At 39.1% G+C, this 18,475-nt stretch overlaps 1 long non-coding RNA gene across 3 annotated transcripts in view; it reads right to left on the bottom strand.

The window, feature by feature from the left end:
• Window positions 1–18,475, bottom strand: part of LOC106629273 (uncharacterized) — a 198,257-nt gene that overhangs the window by 148,777 nt on the left and 31,005 nt on the right. The window contains exons 1-2 of one of the 3 annotated variants that reach the window (XR_003379517.2): window positions 14,991–15,296; window positions 14,609–14,702 (exon numbers count right to left, since the gene is read on the bottom strand). The exons of the other annotated variants lie outside the window; for them this stretch is intronic. This is a non-coding gene — a long non-coding RNA (uncharacterized LOC106629273). Of the gene's footprint in view, window positions 1–14,608; window positions 14,703–14,990; window positions 15,297–18,475 lie in introns of those variants that run through there. 3 annotated transcript variants of the gene reach the window in all.

The following is an 18,475-nucleotide window of genomic DNA, read 5'->3' as shown; positions in this document are numbered from 1 at the left end:
TTATGTTCTCTTTCCTAGCAGATAATAGGGGGGAGACTGAGTCCGCATGAATGTGTATACACACAACTGTGGAATCAGAAACCCATGGAAACCTCTTTGCCATCATATTACTACACAATACAGTCACCAAAAAACCAGCAGAGACTTCTGTTTCATGATAAACTTTCCCAAGGGCAATGTCAATTAATTCAGCCTTCAAACAGTGAGGATGTCAGGGAGGCAGAGGAGGCTCCAAGTGAAGACAACTATTTCTAGGAATCTTCATTTCTCCATAGATCTAAGTATTATAGAACCACAGAATCATTAAGGTTGGGAAAACAACTCTGAGATGATGAAATCCAGTTGTTAATCCAGAATCACCATGTTAACCACTAAACCATATTCCCACATCCACACATTTCTGAACACTCCCACACATGGTGACAGGTGATTCCACCACTTCGTTGTGCAGCCTGTTCCAATGCCTGACCCCACATTCAGTAAAGAAATTTTTCCTAATATCAAATATAAACCTCCCCTGGCACAACTTGGGGCCATTTATTCTTGTCCTGCCATTACTACCTGCAAGAAGAGACTGACCCCCACCTAGCAGCAAACTATTTCCAGGATGTTGTAGAGAGGGATAAGGCGCCCTTTAAGATTCTTTTTTTTGCAGGCTAAACAAGTCCAGCTCCCTCAGATGCTCCCCATCACACTTGTCCTCCAGACCTTTCACCAGCTCCATTTCCTTTCTCTAGAAATTCTCCAGCTCCTCAATGTCTGTAATGAGGGGCCCGAAACTGAAAACAGGATTTGAGGTGCAGGCTCACCTTGCTGAGTGCAGGTCTGAATACAGTCCCAAGTATCCAGACATGCTCCAGCTTTGGTATTGGAAGTAATCCTTCCACTGCATGCTTTCAGAAGAAGACCACTGAAGAGTTGCTGAGGTCAGGCACCATTTCCTGGTCTCACAATTCCCAGCTACCAAGGGAAGGGTGAGTGTACATATGTACATGCCCACGTGAGCTCAAGTACTCTTTTGCCACTTTCCAACATGCTCTGGAACCAATGAATTCAGCAGCTCCCCTCATCCCTACATGGTTCAAGAGAACTGGATACTTGGAGGTTGTTTTCTTTGTCCTCATTTTATTGCTTTGTCTCTACCTTCTGTCTTTTAAAAGTACGTCAGGAAAAAAACCTTTATGGAGAACTCATAATTCTCAAGATCAGGTGTCTGGATTTATCCTGTCAATGCTCATTTTACCTTCAGCAAGACAAACATGGGGTTAGCAGTGTCCTGCAGAGGGCTTGCATGGCCTCAGCTTGGAAGACCTGGTATTCCTGTTGCCCCAGGGACTGCTCTGCCCAATACATCCTGGTTGCTGTTATAGGATACAGCACCTTATTATAGATCAGTATCTTTCCCAGACCTTCCCAAAGTCCATAGACTTTAACACTGCTGTTATAACTATACATACTTCCCATAACATCAGCTCTTCAAAAGGCAGCTTTTCCTCAATGCCAGGTTGACTGATCTACAGCCTTCCTACAAAGTCAGACTGTTGCTGAGGCAGTGAGGGTTAGTGCCATATGACGTATTTTGACTACAAGGGAAAAAGGATGGGAGTAGAAGGCATGGGAAGAAGAAGAGAGAAGAATAGCAAAATTTGACAAATGCTTTTCTCAGCATTATGTCAAACATGTTTACAGAACTGCACAATTAATTAAAAAAAAATCCTGCGCTAGAATCTCTAATTATTATTCCACACAGGGTGGAACACTTCTTCATTATCCCTTTTTGAATTGATTGTGTACATCAAACAGTCAAGATATAAATAAAATATGCCTGCATGCATAATACCCTCACATTAAAGCAGAAGGCAATTAACCTATGATTTTTCATTAATTAAATTAAAATAGCCCTCTGAAAATGTCTCAAATCAAAACAAGTTCCTTACAGAGTTCTTTTTTCTTGCTATGATGCATAGACCCTGCTTGCAAAATTATTGGTCCAATGAAATCACAATTTCATCAAAGACCACCAATTTTCTTCTGTGGCTTCATTGTTCAAAGTGCTAATCCCAAATACAATATTTGTTTTATTTTTCAGTCTTTAAAATATTTACTAATGCTTGTTCACTATTTAACATATTGTTTACATTTTATTTTTGCTAATTATATTGATGTGCTTTGCAGAATTACTGTACCAATTAATCTGACCAGAAATTTGGCAAATAAGACTTAAAGAGAAGGTCATTTCTCTCCTCTTAAATTTATATAAATAATAAACTCAGTTAGTGTAAGGTTTTGTGAGTGCTTCATGGTTATCTCCTGTTAACTGAGTTTAGTTTATTTTGGTAAGAGTTTGGTAAATTTTAGTTTATTTTTAGGTAAGAGTCAGTCTGCTCTTTGCCCCATACACAAATATATTCCTTTTCAATCATTCTATTCAGACAGATAGAGTTGCACTAAAGACACCTTCAGACGTCTATTTGCTTTGTGGATTGTAAGAACACATGACTGAAAAACAAAGGGAAGACGTACTTCAGCCAAGAATACACACTGTATGATAACAAAATGTCTATTGCAAAATTGCTGTTTCTAAGATATGTTCACTTCCACTCCCCAGAAATAATGATGCCTCAAGAGGCTACCTAGAACAGAGGCTTGACAGTGTTAAAGGAATAAAGCAGGTATTTATTTTAAAGGCATTCAAAGGATTCACCTTGGGCACTACAAGAGCCCGGCTGTGGCTCCACCCAGGTTAGATCACAGATCACAGTTTTCACACTTTTATAAGTTTTATAAGTTTTGGTCCATTTATTGGGGTTGGCACATTGGGGTTAATTGTCCAATTACAGCTTCAGGTTATGAAGTCCCATCCTCTCAGATTGCTCTCCTCAATTCACCATTGTTTACACTTTTGGGGCCTGAAGCAGCAACGCTGCCCTTGGTTCTCAGGCTGGAAAAGTATTGTTTTGTCTAACTAAACTGTGAAGAGAACTTGCTAACACTTGATATAAAGTTCAGAATCTGGAAAATATGAAACCTAAAACTTACAGGCATCAAAAAGGTAAAACTATGAAGGCTTTTTTTTTTCCCTTCCAGATCTCAATGGAAAACTTGATTGAGTTTGGTTTTGTGACGGATTTTTGGTGTTTCTTTGTGAAACCTGAGGATAGAGAATTTTAGATACCACCAGTTATTTATAAAGCTTTGATAATAAGGTGCCACAAAATAAACTACCTCTTTGTTGCCTTGTAAAACTAAATCTTCACACTCTAGAAGTGTTGAATTATGTGTCTGTCTTATGAGGGGGAAAAGAGGTTTTCAAGTACAGAACATGTGAACAGTGGAGCTTCGGCAACAGTGTGTTTCCTTTAAGTCAGAAGTCACTTAGGGCTGCTTAAGAACTCTGTAAATTTTGAATTTACAAGATTTTTGCTGTTTAATAAGCATAAAAATTACTTGCTACATTAGCAACATTAAAAAACAGCCTTTGGAATGACAATTTCTTTGGTACAGATCATCCATGCCAAGGTAGCAGAAGCAGGAAAATGTCATGTTCCTTTTTTATGTGTTGTTGAGAGCCTGGAGCCTACGGATGAGAAAAGAGACCAGGGAGCATCTACTACTGTAGGGAGGGAACACATTCCTCATTCCAGCAAAATCCAGCACATATGTATTCACACCACACGCGTGGAAAATTGTATACCAAATCACAAAAACGGATATTTTGGTACTTCTGCATTTTCAGATATCACAAAGTGGAATGTTTTGCCTGAGGGAAGGGAATCATCTTGGTTCTTATTCCTTTGTCCAGAAAATGGGGTCTGTATTGGCCTCATCCAAATGCTGTGAGAAGGCATGTATGAGATTCAAATGCTGAAACAATGAGTTAGTCAAGACCAGCAGAGCAGATCCTTCTGCTGAGTCACGAGTCCTCAGGTTAGACTTGATATCAGACTCTTCTCAGTCTTTCACAGACCATGCAAGCCTCAAGATTTTCACTTTCTACTAGGGACAGTCACAAACAGCCTCAGAGCCTTCAGCACTGTTTTCTCTTCCTCCACTTCTTAGCTTTTTTAAAATACCCAGCCAGTGCCTTCCTTTACTGCTCTAATTCCATTTATACATTGATAGCTCGACCGCTCATTCACTCACATATATATTTTTGTGCTCAGTATTCGTAGTGTGTCTCTAGAAGGAATTAAGACTAAATGACCAAGGTCCCTTAATCCTGATCAAAGTAGACAAATAAAAGGATGAAACATATCAGGCCTATCTTTCCTCACAACAGTACAGAAATTCTTTTCACTTTATGTGTTTTAGATTTGAGATTTCATAATTTCATGAGAAATAACATTCAGAAATTTCTTAGGAAGAACTGACATTTCAGCTAAAAATTTTCTTTTAAGATGTTCCAAAAGATGAGCAACCACAGTTAACTCAAAATAACCCTGCTTCATGTGTATTTAGCTTTGAAGATAACTGCTTTTATTTCAGATCTGAGAAAGGGTTTATGGGCATAAAATCCTGTTTGTTTTTTCCAACTCTATGACTATATAAATATTAAATAACTATATAAATCTTAAATAATCTTAATAAATCTAAATCAATCTTAAATAAATAATCATCATAGTGATAGAGAAATTAAGGAAATTAGGGAAATTCCCAAAATTAGGGAATCCTTATTAAAAGGATTAAGAGTAAAATTGACATATGGTTTTCTATTTAAACCAATTTTCTTCTGTAAGCAAAAAAATAAATACAAACTCTCACCAAGTTACAGTAGAGGCCCAGTTGGAAAATTAACTATACTACCCTCATGTCTGAAAAAGCTAGCCTATTCCTAAGCTTGAATTCTTGCACCATTTTTTAAACTAGGTGTAAAAAAAAAAAACCTCAATGGTTTAAGAAACATAAGGTGTTAGAAGCTGGCCAGAAAACCCTATAATGCACTGCCTTCTTTTTGTAGGAGGTATTTTGTCTCCTCCTACAAAAGTTCTACAAGACATTAATTCATCTTTCTCATGGAATACAGCTTTCAGCTCCTGAACTGTCTTTGTAATTTCATTCCTAACAAGTAAATTGAGTTATTTCCTTCATCCTAATGTTATCTGTTTGTGTTCTTCAGCAATATGAGCCCACAGTGCCAGAGGGGAGCTATAGATCTGCTGCAAGCCTTTGGCTGATGCTTTCGTGCTTGGTAACTGGCCACTCCTACAGACCATCAAAAATGGTTACATACCTCCATTCCTCAGTCAAAAGGCACATAGTATTCACAGTAGATTACATTACACATGCCGCACTTTGTAGGGGAAGGAAAAAAGAGGAGATCACAGTGTATTTTTTTTTCTTCAGCCAGATAGAGTCAACTTACAGCCTCAGCTTCATCTCTGTACCTATGCTATAAATATGATTAGGTCTGGAAAATATCCCCTGTGAATCAAGGGCTGAGCTTATTGAACTTCTGAGGGATTTGAGAAGAAAATGGCTTTTGTGTCTATAAATTCTAGGAATTATTTTTTAACCTAGACAGGAAAGATTCAAGTGAGGACAGAATGGAAAGGCATATGCTGCCATTATAGATCATCCCTAAGGAGAAAAAAAGAAACAAAACCAAATCCAACAGCAACTTTTAAGCAGGACATGGAATGGGTTAGCATTTTTCTTTCAGTTACCTGTAATTTGCATTTCATTTCCTGTAACACTTTCTTCCTCCCACCAGTTGTTTTCCTTCTCCTGATCTACTCTTTCCCTTAAAGAAGCCAACTTGAGAAATTCTATTTGATACAAGTTTGTGATATGTAAGTATCTTTTAGGAGTGAGGCAAAGGAGTTGAAGACCAATGCCTCAGACACCACAGGTGTAAATGAAGGAGTGCGTCATTCTTGTTCAAAATGGAGAAAAAAAATGGAGACTATTGGCTTTATTCCAAGCATGTGAAGACTTTTGTGCTTTTCATTAAATAGTGGGGGAAAAACTATAAATTACCCCAAAACATAGGCAATTTTTCCACTCTCCTCCTCATTGCTCCAACAATAAAGACCTTGTAAAAAGATACATATATCAAAAAAATGCATTGAGATCCAAATGCACACAGGGTAATTCTTTCTGGCTTCAAAATGTTCCCTCATCAGAGCGCCAGAGGGCTTGCATAAACTCAGAAAGTGGAATTGGCAACAGCTGTGGTGTCATAGGCTATCACACGGATTCCAGTGATTATCACCTAAAAAGACCAACCAAAAAATAAAAAGAAAATTCTTATCAAATTCAGAAGGGAGAAGGTGGGGAGACTGTCTGACATTTTGCCTTAAGAGAGCCAAGACAGCAGCTTTGCCCAGAGAAACTCCAGTGCATTGAGCAGCTGGGGTAGGCACACAAATCACATGCAAGGGCACTACTGGTATGAGATTTTCTTTTTTATGTCACAGCTTAGGATACTTCAAGATGAACTAAACATTTTTGCAAGTTTATGAATTGCAGACAGCTAACTGCACTGCATTTCATACATTATTTTATAGGCTGGAAAGAAGCAAGGAATGTAGCATAGACTGAGGACACTGGTTACACAGCATTTCCTAGGGTAGGAGTCTGAAGATATGCCATAAAACTCCTGCTGTTTTCCAAGGCCAACAGGAGCCAGGAAAATAGCCACTTTAAACAGCTGCCAGCATTAATCACTTCTGTAAATGTGGTAGGGGAAAGCAACAACATAAGCACCAATACCTAAATATATTTTTCAGTTGTAAATGTATGTAAAAATGAAATGAAATTATCTGCCGGATTATCACAAAGGCACATTCAAGAGCTCCCCAGATCAAAAACTGACTACAGCATCTGAGAAAGCCATGCATAATTTCAGCTCAATGACAAATTGCTGCCAACTGGACAGTTATTCATGTAAAATTTCCATTTAGAAGCACTGGAGTGGATTTACTATTAAAAACAAATAATGGATCACTGGCATTTCTTCATGATACTCTTATGTCATAAGAAGGCGGAGAAAACCCTGACAGATATGAAAGTGTTCTACTATGAATAGCCTGAACACAAGCTCTTGTCATCCTGCTACTTGTCAAGAGAGGAGAAAAGAAGTAAACACTAATTTAAGTTAGTCTAAATTGCCTAAATAAAGAAGTAAATAGATATGATTCCAACAAACTGTGCATTTATTAGCTCTGTCATCTGAAATCAATGCTTTATCTGCCTCTACAGTTTGAGAAAAGCAGAAGTATAAGTTTACAAATTACAAATTCAACTCGTGTAATGAAACAGATATATTGCGTCTTTCTCACAAAGAGGGATTGTGATGGAATTCAAAGCTGTTAAATGAACTCAATTCTTGTCTCACGCTTTAAGGAAACACCTCTAGGCCTTGTTCAGAGCAGGTCTCTTGGAAGATTGAGTGCTGACTTCCATAGGCAAGTTTCTAGCCCCTGCTAGAGTGCAGTCAGGTTATGTTCTATGTATTTACACTGAAATGGAGGGGGGTCTGAGCACCATATATATATCAGTTATGGCTTTATGCAGCAGTGCACCAGTGTTGAGAGTACATAAATGAAGAGTAAGAGGCACAGTGAGGTGCTGACAGTGGTGGAGTATCTCCCTGTGAAGAGCTCCGGGGCTTATCCTGAACAAACAACTTTCCTGCAAATAATATGGGAACTAAACTATTCTGGTCTCAGAAGCCACAGAATCACAGTGCTGAGTTGGAAGGGACCCTCAAGGATCATTGAGTCCGACTCCTGGCCCTGCAGCATCATCCCCAAGAGTCACACCATGTGCCCAAGAGTATTGTCCAAAACATCTTGAACTGAGTCAGGCTGCTGCTGTGACTTCCCTGGGAAGTGTGGTCAGCTTAAGCAAAATGGACACATGCTAAATGGCACAGAGCTGAACCTGTACTCAGAGAGAAAGGAAATTATTCATCTCTCAAACTGCTGCCGTGACTTTAAAATCCAGAACTATAGTGGGCATCTCTAAAATCATTAGGTTACTCTGAGTGTGTAACATAATTTACAGTAAGTAGATTCTCTGGAGGTGAGTAATTTTGCACCGAGCTTCTGCAGAAGAACTGCCACTAGAGTTCTAGGGGAGCAGGCAGCAGACGGCACACAACCCCCTTTGACTGCAGGAAGGGACCAAGAAGAGAGGAACAAACTGCTGGAGGGGAAGAGATGTGAAGCTGGGAAGCAAACAGACTTGAAACTCTCTCTGTTGTACAGATCTGCTGTAGGAAATTTCTAATTTTTGTCCTGAGCTAAGCATTGCTGCCTCCATCACCTCTAGCGGTTTCCAGGTCTTTGCTGTGCTGGTGCAGGATTAAGCACAACTGTAGCCTAACCTACCGCCATGGCAGGTTTGGGTGGAGGACAAACTCTCATTTTTAACAATCATGCTTGGTTTAACATCAGCTGTAGCTAAGGGGCAAGATCACAAGCCTCAGTACTGAGGAGCACACAGGCAGATTCAGGCCCCAGGGTATCATGCATGCTCTCTGACCCAAGCCTAAAACCCATCCATAACTCAGTAGCTGCAAGGGTTATTTCACTCTATAAGCAAGAAGGGGGGCAGCTTTTGTGAAAACACGCCAGGCAGACAACAGCTCTCCCCCACTTTTTAGCTCTTAGCTTTTTTGTATTGTTCTTTATTTTGCCTTGCATGTAAATATAATAAATCACAATCCAAGGCTCTGAAAATGCAAATGCCTAAAGGCATTTAGAGTGTACAGTCATTTCTTTTGCCATGGAGCAGTGTAAGAGGGCTGTGCTCCCTATGGAGCCCTCTGGCACCTATGTGCTGATTCCTATGGACAGTCTGGGGGAATTTCAGGGCTTCCTCCCCCCAGTCCAGACAGGTACAAACAACAGCCTTGTGTTCACAGAATACCTTGTCCACTCTGTTTTCTGACAGAGGAGCACAGAGTCTTCCAAAAAAGAGAATTAAATTGTTCCCTCTCAATGGAAAGGTCCTTGGGCAGGAAGGCTGTCTCAGGCTCTTTGTTATAGCACATTTCAGCTTGGGGTTGTTGTTGGGTGAGAATGAACATGTCAGTCTGTCTCCATTGCCCTGTGAAAATCAGCTTCTCAGCTGACTGTACTTGATATGTTTTCACTACAACAAAGCATTATGCTCCAGAATCACTGGGGTCTCCACTTTGATTCAGGGCTTTTTTATTCTTTAACTGAATGTTCAGAAAGCATACTACCTCTCTGCAAAGGTGGGTATATATGAGGATTCCTCCTGGACCCTGAGGTACTCTTCTTCAGGCATTATTCTTTATCTTTGCAGCAGAATTTTAAAAGGACATAGGAAGGCCAAACTGGCAGCTGCAAGTACCAAAGGGAAAAGATTTTGCAGTAATTATCATGTAAAGGTCTGGAGAAGAGTACAGTTTGTGCCCATTTGTGATGGACAAGAAAAGATGTAGCTTGAAGATGTTCTGCAGCAGACACATTTACCATATGGCTAAAAGATGGACTAGAGGACTCTGTAGGCAGGCTCAGCCCAAAACCAAATGTACAAAATGGAAAGCACCTTGATATTTTCCACAGTGACAGGACTAGGAAGGGATGTACCTGTGTGAGTGTGAGCAGGAGCAGTAACTTTGGGAAGGCACTTATAAAGCAAGGACAACTGAGACATGGAGAGCACACAGATCTGTGATTCACTGACACAGATAGTTGTTGTAACAATGCTTATAGGAGGCAGATACAGAGTGAAATAAAGGCAATCTGAAACCAAAATAGGGAATCCTTATTAAAAGAGTGAAACAAAATGGAGAGAGAAGAGAAAAAAAAACACCACAAAAAGACACTTAATATTTTGTAGGGGGATCAGAGTTTGTAAAGACTAGTCACAAAACTTGAAAACACTGAACAAACATTTTCTGGGATCAGTCAAATTGCTAAGTTTTGGTTATTTTTGTGAGGGAAAAGATCCTATTTTCTCCATGAGATGTTAACTCACATTACACAAATATAAGCTTGCTGACCAAGGTCTTTTTTTCCTGATGAAACAGAATTTTCCAGAGAACAAAACACCATTTTCTTACTGGATCTTAATAATGCCTTCAGGAAATTTCCCATGCTTATGCAGATTTTTCTACAGCAGCAACAACAAAATACAACGTAAAATTTCTGGTCTTGCTGTCTTATAAATAATAAGTGCAAATTATATACATATAATTCCATACTACAGCACTTGTTTAGGGCTTTAGGGAAGGAAAAAATATAAACCCAAACCCAAAAACTAGGCAAGAAAATCTGTCAAATGTCAATAACCATCACTTCAGATATAAGCCACCTAAGTTTAAAAATTTCTTTATCACTCTGTGAAATTGCCACAAGTTCCAGTGAAACCAGGGGCTCCTCTTATGGGTAATGGATTGCACTGCAGCCCAAGTTTGGGCAGAGAAGTAATGACCAGTATGAAATAGCAAATCATAATGAAAAGTTTATTACTTTCACAGTGCAAAATATCCCAGTATCTGAAAATAAAAATGGTTTAAATGTAAGCAATAAATAAACCAACATTATCCAGTGTTCAAAGTGCCAGGCTAATGAAATTAAAGGATTGTTCACTAACCTCTCAGAGTCCATTAAAAAATAAGGAGTTTGGCAGAATTAAATCCCTCAATGACATATACACTTAAACATACTTCCTCATCCCTATTCCTTCTTTATGAGAAGGTGTAATATGTAAAAAGCCTAGATTGCTCAGACTCAGTCAACAATAATTACTTTATTCTTGGCTATCATTCTTTAAAACTTATTCCTGATCTGGCATGTTTTCTTTATGAAATCCCTTATGGCCATCTGTTGAAATGAACTAAAGTATTTTCCAAGGATGTATATAATGCAGAAGAAACAGTCAGTGTTAAGATCATAAAAATCTGTAAAAAAGAGAAAGGCACATGAACGTGTGCATTAACTGGTGTGACATTGGCTCTGATTCAGCCTGGAAAGGGACATTGAGAGGTGATAGGAGAGAATGGTACCAGGAAATCAGTAAGGTACACAGCCAGGGTTACAGCTCCTTCATGGCAGAGTTCCTGTATTACAAGGAGTGAAAAACAAAGTGTTGCTGCTTTTTCTTCTAATGCCCACTTTATACCAAGGACAAGCATCCATCAAAGCAGTCTGTAAATTATTCTTTACTTTTTCTATATCTCATCACTCATTCTTCTCTCTGGAAAAGGAAACAACTCTGGGTTCACCTACTGTATGCATTTTTGGAAATATTTAAAGGTGTTGTATGGTATTTTAAGTTATTTTATGACTCATCATGTTGAATGTACAAAAAGATTTTTCAGCTACAACTCTCCTTCCCACGTATTTTTGAACAAGCTGACTTACCTTTTAGATGCACTTAGCAAAAAACTTTATGCTTTCTGACAGATCCTCAACAAGACAGCAAATTCAGAATGAACCAGTGTAAGGCAGTCATACATCCTCATACTTGAAATTTATGCTCAGCTAAGCAACTAACAGTGTTAAATTTCTTCCAAATAGTTGGACATATTTAGCTGCTTCTTTTGTTTGAAAATAATTCACTGAAAGATCCAAAGCTTTGCAGATTTACTTGTCAATAAACATTAATCTGCAAATGGTTCATGGAAGCATCCTGCAGCCAATGGGCGGCTCACAATCTGTTTATTGCTCCTATTGCCTGGTAGCTGTTATCACTGCAACTGCTTCCTCATACAATGACTCCTAAAGAGCTTCAAAAGGCCACAAAACAGTTTAATTCAAATATCCCTGCAAAGCCACATACCATGTTTGTTTCCTGCTAACACCCTTCTGAACACAGATCCACTCAGAAAACATTGATGGAAGCCTCAAGTTGTTTTTGAAGCATTTGCCTAAGGCCAAAAATTTCAGTAGTGACTAATTATTTTGGATACTACATCTGCAGCGCTTCCCAGACATGCACCTGCAAGATATCTGTGTATAGAGTGGTGGAAATCCACAATAATTCTGGGTTAGACCCTCTGAGAATGTCTCCAGGTGAACGGCCAAAAATTCAGGTGTTTGACATCCTTAGGCATTTTTGAAAATTGTTAGTTTAGTGTGGGGTTTTCCTTGTTGTATGTTTTCTTGTTTTGGTTTGGTTTTTTTTCCCCTAGCAGAACTTGAGTGCTCTTTCCACAGACATCTTTCTCTTGGCTTATAAGATTTCCATAACATACAATTTTGAGATATCACCTTTCAGTTGTAATGAAATTCAGATAACATGTATCTGAGTTTTTTTTCCTTAGGGAGAGAAAATTTATGGTGAGAAGAAAAAAGAAAAGTGGAGAAAGGGGACTGTGCATATTAAATGACAGGCAAACTCTCAAATTGCCATAGTTATAACATTTTTCAAGGTCATGTGTCAAATACAAATGAAATAATGAACCCTTGCTAGTCTGTGGTATCCCACGTCAGGCAACTTAGGCATCAGCATCAATACAATACCTATGATGAACTGCACTTCTGTGCCCTGCTGCTCTAACCTGGAAGTTTAAAAGGCAACAGTTAAGTTTTCTAAAAAAGAGCAGGAAAAACAGGAAAAATGGGGCTAAGAGCTAGTAGTATTCTTAATTGTGGAATGCTTATTTAATATCAAAGCAAAAGAACTAAAAATGAGCAGACTGTAGGTAAAAGGCAAGGAACAGGGGTGTTAATGAAAAGGTTGGATAGGCTGCAGCTATGAGACTCATATCTGACCCATGAGACATTTCAAGAAAACAACAAGGTGGGAGTGTGGGGGGAAACATTAGAGGTGGGAGAGCTGCTATTTACAATCCTATGATAGAGTGTAATGCAAAAAAAAAAAAAAGCATCAAAGCTATTTTTTACAAAAGACACAGGACTGCATGAAAAAAACTGCCCAACTTGGATGATTCATTTTATTTTAAACTACGTCACTCTAAATCATCAAGTTCCTTCCAGAAAGGCAACTTATAGTTACCTATACACTGCAAAGGGGGTGTACATTATAATCCAATTTAGGACATGTTATATTGTATTATTAGAGAACAATTTTCACTTTGCACAGCTCAAAATGTCTTAATGGGTTTAAAACACATGCTTCTTTTCCTTTTCTCCCCTCTCAGCCCCGCATAAAATGAAGCTATGGTAATATTTCTGTTCCATGTGCCTTCCTGGGAAGTACATGTTGCTGAAACTGAAATGGGTGACTCCAGAGTTACATATGTTACAGCCATATTTTGAAACCAGTCATTGCAGGAAATGAATAAAATTTTCAGCCATTTCACAAAATGGCTGTTTCATTCAGTTACTCTGTGAAATAAGAGAAAGTTTCACACCTTTAATGAACTTTGGTAAACAAGTAGGGGTGCACCATGTGAAATATCTGATACCTTATGACAAGAATTAACTTAAAAAGACAACACATGAGTAATTTATTTACTTCTAAAGCCATACTTATGTCTACATTTATTCCTGAAATCTTCCAGTCTCACATGCCAGAACTGAACTTGTCTTCATAACTAACATGACTGTAACATCAGTATTTTCTCCATTTTGCTTTTTTTCCTCCCTCTGAAGACCGTGCTTTACTGAGAGTCCTGCCTGCAAAGCCAGCACTACCCAGGCTCCTTCCTGCTGGCCAGAGCAGCTGACAAGGACAGAGGGCAGCACATGGGCAGGATTGTGCAGGAAGTGGCTGGCAAGGTGCCTTAAAAGTGAAGGACCAGTTAGCTCATGGGTATTGGTGGGTGGAGAGTTGGGTGGATCTGGATGAGTCCATTCTGAGACAGCTTGAGCTATAGGAATTGGTCTAACCTTTAGATTAGTTTAGCAGTGCTTCCCATTTGATTGCCTAGCACTGTATCAGGCATGGGGAGCAGTGTGTCTGCTGGGGATGTGGGGCATCAGAAAGAACACTGAATATAAATTACAGATTCTGCTGACTGTGGAGGTGGCTGATGATCCCTGATAGTAGAAAGGCAGAGTTATGCCTACATTTGGGATTGGTACAGAAACAAGATGCATACAGTGTGAAGTTTATTTCAGATTGATGGGTGGTGCTTTGAGAACTGGGCGAAGTGGGTCCACACAGTCCAGTCCCATGAATATTGTCTGACATCCATGCCAAGACCATTTGCTTATCATACCCTTTGAGAGACCCCTGAATTAGTGGATATTTTGCTTTTCCATACACCAAAACAACTGGAGGCCACAGAAGCTTCATTTCTTGGATGACTTCAGCAGCAATTTCAGTTCTTTCACCACTCTGCAACCCAACCAAGTAGGGTTACCAAGACCCAACCAAGAATTGCCAAGTAGGAGAAAAATACTGCAAAACTGAAAGGCTGTTTCTGGTTCCCTGCGAGGTAAAGGCTCAGAGAACACAAAATCTAAGAAGGTGGTCTTGATACACCATTACATCCTTAAAATTGCCCTGAGATGAAGCTTGCAGACCAATAAAGTCAGCCTGGCCTCTGATGAGTATTCATTGCTCTAATGGTCAGTTTTATAGCAAGGCCATTAGTCAAGGATTTTAACACCCAAAACAGAAAAATCTCAAGAGCTCAGCAGTCTGTCTTTTGGTGTTTGCATATTCAGATGATAAATGCTTTATAACAAGAACAGGTAACAATTCTTACTTATCATACCTCTCTTCAACGTTCACACAGTATGTAGGAAATGCTTCTTTAGTCCAGTGGTTTTGATTAGCTGCTTCTTGCCACCAGCCATAGAATTTCACACCTATGAGCAGTGGAGGAAAATTCCATAACCAAAGAAGAGACAAATTATGATGAGAGCAGAAAGAAAAAGTAACTAAGAAAGAAAGGAGAGAGAAAAGGAGAGAGAGAAAAAAAAGCAACCTGTTTTTTCAAACTTACTTTACAAGCAAGTAGTGTTCAAGTCTTGAACTGAGTTTGGGATCTTGGCTTGCCTTTATGATCTCAGCGATAACTGTACTGTGTTTTCCCTTTAGTATCAAGCGCTTTGGACACTTCTCATACTTTTTGGAAAGTTCATTTCTGAACCTACCTTCAAAATCCAGAGTCATGCCCAGCAGCCAGTGCAGAAAAAAGCAAAGGATCTTTATCCAATAACATCCCTTTTCCCAATATGCCTGATACTGGGTGAAGCAGCCAAACAGTCTGGCGGAATTTGCAGCACGTCAGTCACTTTGTAGAGCACACGAAACTTTTAGTCATTTTACCAAATGAGTGACTGAAGGAGTCATTTGAAAAATGACTGAAAATTTCAGTCATTTCGGGAAATCACTGGTTTCATGATACTTCTAACATACCGTGTGCACAGGGGAAGGCTCAGGCTGGAAGTGGGAAGCAGATTGCGTTCTTCAAACCCCCTCTTGTGGCTGTGGCGAACAGCGCCACAAAATACCGCATTTTACTGTGATCTTTTGTTTAAAGACCGCAGTGATTGCTTAGGAAGGAAGGAGATGTGAGAGACCTTGTTTTATCCCGATGCTAATACTCTTCCTTGAAAATCTCTGTCAAGGGAGGTTCTTAGGACTTTTTCCTCAATTCTTAAGAAATGGTACATTCGGTTTGAGCAGGGTACATCTGCAGAGATCCAGTACAAAGCAGTTACCAAAAAGATTCCATATGGACCAATCCAGTGGCTATTTCATGTGACTATTTAGTTTCAGTATAGCTGTATCTGTCTTATATGGAAGTAAATCCTTCACTTTGTTTTCTGCAAAGTGTTTTAAAGCTTCACAGCCTTCAGGTAGAGCTGAAATAAAATTAATGTGCCCAGAGAATACTTTCTTAGCAGATAGTTAGCAGTGAAAAAGCTTTCACAAATGCAGGTGAGCAGCTATTCAAATCCAAGCAACTTAGAACAAAAGCTGTCCTGAAGGACAAACTCCTTGCTTTTCTAAGTAGAAACCAAATAATTGATCTTCTTGTCTGAATGGGACTGAAACAAGGAGATGATGGGAAAGGAGGGCAGGGTAAGGAGAGAGGTGATTGTGGTTTACTCTGAACTCTAAAATTCTTGCTTACTTCCGAAGTGTTTTAAAAACAGTGATGCAAGTGATGGCAGAAATTTTTGATCAATACCATGTATCTGCCGTGCTGCCTTCACACTGGCTTTGGGATGTTGCATGTTGAGGATGTGTTTGCAGAAATAGTACCCTACCTTGACTCTCTGGCAAAAGGATAATGCCAGGCAGGGAGTTAAAGCCATCAGATCTGATCCTTACTTGGTTTGCAGCCACTCAGAAAAGATCAGCACTGGTGTCCTCTGTAGGACTTCAACACAAAAGCCTTTGGACACCGTCAAGGTCTGTGATACTTCATTTTGCCAGCATTCTCCTCTTCCCAAATACCACATACTTCCCCTTTCTTCCACTATTGTTTCAGAGAATTCTTTTAAATACATTTTTGATCTAATTTAAGTAAACATGGTATTTCAGCATAACTACAGCTATTCATTTCTCTTTTTTTCTTTTTTTATTTATCTTAATTTTGTACTTACAGTGATATTGAGAGTCAGTGGACTCATAACTTCTGAAAGCATAGTCTGAGAGAATCTGCTAGAAGTCAATTTTTTGTACATTATAATCTGGTAGACTGAAAGACTACACAGATCAACTACAAAAGTACTTCATACCAAAACTTCGAGGAAGTGTGTTTGATCAAAGCAAAAGAAAAATATTAAATTGCGTAATTTAATAAAGGCTTACATTAAAGTGAAACACCCTGAGCATATAATAGTTTAAAAATATATCATGGTAAAACATTACTTACTCAACAGAAAGGAAACAATTGATTGTGCTCTCCTTGGATTTTTTTCCCATTATGTAGGCTGCTCAAAATAATGACCATTATTAAGTTCAATATACTTAATTTAATATGTTAGGCAAACAGCACAGTGAGTTTCTGCTACACAGGTCTGTAAAAACTAAACTGAAATTCTTTTTTACATGAAAAATTAGAGACACTTTTTAGGGAAACATTTTAATATTTCATTTGAAAAATGCAACTATGATGTCAGCTAGAAAACATTTTTCTTTAGCTAAAACTGTCATACTTCACAAAAACCACAGTATGAATACTGGCTACACATTCTTTTGACAATAGATACTTCAGCAGCATGGTTTTGTCCATGTCTCTATATATTTAAAGAGCCCAAGGTCTGGTTCCTGGTTCTGGCACAGTTTTTGCAAGTGCGTTAGGTCAAGGCGAGGACTTGTAACAGTGACTCTGAATCTGTTTGAACGTGTCTGAGTTTGAAACCAGTGAAATTCCACTGCGCTTCATTTCAGAATGTCCTGATGTGCCTCAGCTCCCTAAAAATATCTTTCTGGAAGCGAAAATTTATTAGCTCTTGTGAAGAACCCTTATGCTGTGACAACAGGGAACAGACAGGAGGGACAAGGGCAAATCAGGACTGGCCCAAAGCTCCTCAGCAGGGTAAGACAAAATTCATTTTTTCCATTCTTCAACTTATGTCATACTCACAGGAACACAACTTCTCCATGTAGCACCCTTCCTAGACAATATGCTGGCCTAGGGAAAGATCAGCCTTCCCGGGAGGCAGTGGCCAGAGCCAGAGTTTGCCACCTCCCCAGACACTTGGGGATCAGCAGCTGCTGTCCTGGTCTGATCCCAGCCCCCTGCAGTCCCTGTTTTTATCTATAGCTGCAGGTGGTTTTGTCACAGATGGTTGTGTGGCACCTTGAAACGTTGGCTTACACCTTGCCTTGCTTTGAGGGGTGGAATGTGTTTTGGGGCTTTATAATGATCAGGCACAAACTTTCATGGAACCTGCTATAAGCCTGACTAAGTCCTCACACAGCCTTAAGCTTTTCTATCCCAACAGTTTTAATTAAGCCAGCCAGTTCATACTACATGTTTATCACCATTAAACCCAGTATTATTTGCTGAAGTGAATGTAGGCATGCAGAGAAGTCAGGTATTAGTCATTACTGCAAAAGCATACTATATATACATCTACTTTATTGATTTCTAATATTTAATTAGAAATCCACTGTGACCAGCACCGATCTAGCTACGCTAATGAAAATACTAGTATATTATTCTCAGTTCCTTAGCCAATATTTAAGACTTTTTCTATTTACCTAATACTCCAATATTTAAGACTTTTTCTATTTACCTAATACTGCGGAAAATCCCTATCTCCAAGTGAGAAGCTACTTTCAAAGACCACAAGATGTTGCCAATGCATGATGCAAAGAGCAATATGTTTTCAAATGTGACTTGTCTACTTTATTCACTTTTAAATATATATTTTCATTATTTTGCACCTGTGCTATGTATTTGGTTATTTTGCACTGTCAGTTTGCATAGTGGATGGTTTCATGGTTAGGCTGAGGAAGTTGGGGCTGTTCCACCTGGAGAAGAGAAGGTTGTTTGGAATCCTCATAACAGAGTTCCAGTATCTGAAGGGGGCCTACAGGGAAGCCTGAGAGGCAATCAGGAACTGTAGTGACAAGATCAGGAGGAATGGCTTCAAACTGAAGGAGAGTAAGTTTAGAT

Source organism: Zonotrichia albicollis, chromosome 1, assembly GCF_047830755.1.
Source record: "Zonotrichia albicollis isolate bZonAlb1 chromosome 1, bZonAlb1.hap1, whole genome shotgun sequence".
NCBI classification, from domain to species: Eukaryota; Metazoa; Chordata; class Aves; order Passeriformes; family Passerellidae; genus Zonotrichia; species Zonotrichia albicollis.
This window is presented reverse-complemented; position numbering and strand designations above follow the sequence as displayed.